The sequence below is a fragment of the Danio aesculapii genome, chromosome 15, assembly GCF_903798145.1.
Source record: "Danio aesculapii chromosome 15, fDanAes4.1, whole genome shotgun sequence".
Taxonomy (NCBI): domain Eukaryota; kingdom Metazoa; phylum Chordata; class Actinopteri; order Cypriniformes; family Danionidae; genus Danio; species Danio aesculapii.
The window spans coordinates 46,226,739-46,231,700 of NC_079449.1; positions in this window are offsets into that span (position 1 = coordinate 46,226,739).

Sequence of the window (4,962 nt, forward strand, 5' to 3'; positions counted from 1 at the left end):
GTTCCTTTAAATCTAAGATAAACGCTTCTATTGAGCACAGAATCCAGGCCGCAGACTAAATAAAAGCGCTGGTCTTAATCTGGTTAATGCTCTTCGGTCGTCTGGATCCTGCACTCGTCCTGCTCACAGCGTCAGGAAATGAAGCGAGTCAAAGGTGCAGAAAGAGTAAACAGGCCTGTGTTGAAGTTTGCGAGGCTTTGAAGTGGAGCTGGAGGAGGCGTGCTGGCTTTCGGATGCTGTGTTTGTGCAGAGGGGGGGAGAGATTGAGTGTTTGAAGTTATGTGACTTAATCCGATGTTTATCAAAAACACACCAGCTCCATTCTCAGAACCGGGAGCATGAAGAGCCGATGAGAAAAAAATAAATAAAAAACACAATGCAAAATCTATTCATGTGTAGTCATGCGAATATTCATATGGATGGATCTCACAAGAACATATCTTCATCTTATTTTTGCATACAGTTATTTTTGATTGTCATTTATATATATATATATATATATATATATATATATATATATATATATATATATATATATATATATATATATATATATATATATATATATATATTATTTTCTTTTTCTTTTAGAGCCAGATAAAATTTGATGGAAAAAAGTGGATTTATGCAGAATGATTTAGGAAGCATCATAACAAACAACATATATATTTAAACATATATTAAAAATGCATATATTTATATATTTATTTATTATTTATACAATTTTTATTTATTAAACAATTTATTATTTATTATTATTTTTTTATTATTATTTTATAATTTTTTATACAGTTTATTTTAGTTACAATTTATAAATTGTATTTATTTTTTATACAATTTTATCTATTTATTTATTTATTTATTTATTTATTTATTTATTTACCTAACAGATACCAATACCTATCGTCACACAGAATCCGAAGCTATTGCTAGAAGCTTTGAGCTATTTCTGCACAAAATTTTGCTGTGGATTTATGCTGAGTGACTTCTGGAGTATTATAATTAAAAACCTAAAACATGACATAAAATAATAAATTTTTAACATTTATTTATTTATTTATTTATTTATTTATCTATTTATTTATTCAAGGTTTACAATGCAAAAGCGATTTGATCCACTTGTTTGGTAAACAAAGCAAGTCTCTCATACAATACATCTAAAAGCCAAGAAATATTACAAACTGGATTGTAACTGTAGACATTTACATATTATATATAATATAATACATATATGTGCACCGTTACATAAATAAATAGACTCAGTGATGTCCTAAAAAGTCTGCAGAAATATATATAGCACAATCGCCTCACAGCAAGAAGGTCGCTGGTTCCAGCCCCTGCTGAGTCAGTTGGCATTTATGTGTGGAGTTTGCATGTTCTCCCCGTGTTTGCGTGGGTTTCCTCCAGGTGCTCCGGTCTCCCCCACAGTCCAAAGACATGCGGTATAGGTGAATTGAATAAGCTAAATTGGCTGTAATTTATGTGAGTGTGTGCAAGTGTGTGGGTGTTTCCCATTGATGGGTTGCGGCTAGAAGGGCATCCGCTGCATAAAACATGTGCTGGATAAGTTGGTGGTTCATTACGCTGTGGCGACCCCAGATTAATAAAGGAACTAAGCCAAAAAGAAAATGAAAGAATGAAGTTTGAACTGATCTCTGAACTTTATTAATCAACTGTTATCTGTTGCCAACCTTCTACAGCCTGACAATAAATGACTGACTGACTGACCGACTGACTGACTGACTGAATAAACAATATAATATATCTAAAAGCCAAAAAATATTACTTTACAAACTGTATTGTAATTACACATATTTACATATTATCTAATTATGTTACTGAAATTAATTTAAAAACTGCATAAATATATATTTGTGCACATTTAAATAAATAAATAGACTCAATGATGTCCTAAAAAGTCTGCGAATTTGTGAAATCTGTGAATTTTTGCACCCTCAGAATCCGATACCTGATAATACTTTCGATTTGGAGGCCAATATACAATATATAAGCCTATATATATATGTATATATACACATACATTTTTTTGTTTACATTTTCTGCATGATTGCAAAAACAAAAGGCAAACACATATATTGAACTATTGATTTTGTTTTAAAACCTTATTATTTAAAACCTGAACTTTATTAATCAACTATTCTTATCTATGGCCAACCTTCTTTTATATAAATAAAATCTACAACCTGACAATAAATGACTGACTGACTGACTAACTAACTAGCTAGCTAACAAACTAACTAACTAACTAACTAACTAACTAACTAACTAAATAAATAAATAAATAAATAAATAAATAAATAAATAAATAAATAAATAAATAAACAGCGTTTCTGTGTGGAGTTTGCATGTTCTCCCTGCGTTCGTGTGGGTTTCCTCCGAGTGCTCTGGTTTCCCCCACAGTCCAAAGACATGCAGTACAGCTAAATTAGGTAGGCTAAATTGTCCGTAATGTGTGTATGTGCCACCCAATGATGGGTGGAAGGGCATCCGCTGCGTAAAACAAATGCTGGATGAGTTGGTGGTTCATTCCGCTGTGGCGACCCCGTATTGATAAAGGCACTAAGCTGAAAAGAAAATGAATGAATGAACTTTAACCAAAATCAAAATAACCTTTATAAATACAAAAAAATCTGAACAGCAAGCATCTGAAGTGGTTCAACCAATGAAAATAATACATAATTTATCGGCTTAAAGATATTGGCCTAACTTTGTTGTTGGATCGATAACGATAATGTTAAAATTAGCATTTATCGGCCTATATCGGTATATAGCTGCCGATATATCGTGGATCCCTAATGTTTCAACTGCTGTTTAACAAAGAATATATTTTTCAAAACATTTAACAATAACAATAATTTTAACAACTAATTTCGAATAAATCTTTTATTATATAGGCAACACGGTGGCTCAGTTCGAGTCCCGGCTGGGTCAGTTTGCATGTTCTCCTCGTGCTGGTGTGGGTTTCCTCCGGGTGCTCCGGTTTGCCCCACAATCCAAACACATGCGATATAGGTGAATTGGGTAAACTAAATTGGCCGTAGTGTCTGTGAGCGTGTATGGGTGTTTCCCAGTACTGGGTTGCAGCTGGAAGGGCATCCGCTGTGTAAAACATATGCCGGATAAGTTGGCGGTTCATTCCAATGTGGCGACCCCTGATAAATAAGTGACTAAGCCGAAGGAAAATGAATGAATGAATGTTTATTTAGGCGACGTGGTGGCGAAAAATAGAGAATATTTCTCTTCTCTTATTTATTTATTTTTGAGGTCAGACGTAACTAAGATGCACACGACACGATGGGAGATTGAGGAAGTGAAAATAAAACAGGATTTCAGTTTGATATATGGGAACTAACACATTGCTCATTGAGGATGTCTCTCTCTGTTCCATATTTAGATCTTTCCTTTAGCTTAATTCACGAAAACCGTACTCAAATCCATATTTTGAAGTGTTTGTAGCATGAGTAATTGAAAAGTCCAATACATGAAGTATCGGATGTCATCTTGAACAGAATGAATGAGGTAGATAACGGTCGATTAACTAAACAGTAAATATCTTTGAATGTAGATATTTACAGTCATGCTTTATCTTAAGAGACAATTACTGCAATTAACAAACCACTGACTTAAGACTTTTAAGCTCAATGAACAACTAATTTGCTGCCTATTAATAATTAGTGAGATAGTAGTAGTGTTTAGATATTGGGAGGATTCATTCATTCATTTGTCTTCATATGTTTTACCGAGCGGATGCCCTTCGAGCAGCAACCCAGTATTGGGAAACACCCATGCACACCCATTCACACACACAATTATACACTACGGCCAATTTAGTTCATCAATTCATCTATAGCCCATGTGTTTGGACTTGTGGGAGAATCCGAAGCACCCAGAGCAAACTCACACCAACACGGGGAGAACATGCAAACTCCACACAGAAATGTTGTGGCACCAGTGTCAAATGCTGTGAGGCACCAGTGCTAACCACTGAGCCACTGTGCTGTAAGCAAAATAATAAAGTAGAAGAAAACAAATGTAATATTGGAGAAATATGGTAAGAAAAGATCTCAGAAACGCACCACTATTGTAAACATTAGCCTAATTATGTCTGGTTTGACTAAAGTAAACACATACCCATCTCATTTTTTATTGTGTGTGTGCATGTGTGTGTTTTCAGGCACCCAAATGCCATTACCATATCAATGAATGGCCAGATGTTTTATTTTGTTTGTTTTGTTTTTGTACAGCTGTCATAGAAACAGCCCTTAAGGCATTTGGATGAGTGAGAGTTGGTAAAAGTGAAGTAGGTACTTCTCTTGTTTTTTCCCCTTGGTTCATTTCATTTCCCTCTTTTCTTTTTAATTTGCTTAACTATCTTCCCTAAAGACAACGAGTGTGAAATCTGATTTAGCAGACATTTAGCAGACCGTTACATTTCTGTACATGGAAACAACAGCTTATTTCAGACTTTCATGTCATGCCTTTAAAGGAACAGTTCACCCAAAACTCATCATTTACTCTCCCTTTACCTTTTACAAACCATTTTGAGTTTCTTTCTCCTGTTGAGTATAGTATAGTATAGTATAGTATAGTATAGTATAGTATAGTATAGTATAGTATAGTATAGTATAGTATAGTATAGTATAGTATAGCAAAGTGTTGTATAGTATAGTATAGTATAGTATAGTATAGTATAGTATAGTATAGTATAGTATAGTATAGTATAGTATAGTATAGTATAGTACAGGACAGTACAGTACAGTACAGTACAGTGTAGTATAGTATAGTATAGTATAGTATAGTATAGTATAGTATAGTATAGTATAGTATAGTATAGTATAGTATAGTATAGTATAGTATAGTATAGCAAAGTGTTGTATAGTATAGTATAGTATAGTATAGTATAGTATAGTATAGTATAGTATAGTATAGTATAGTATAGTA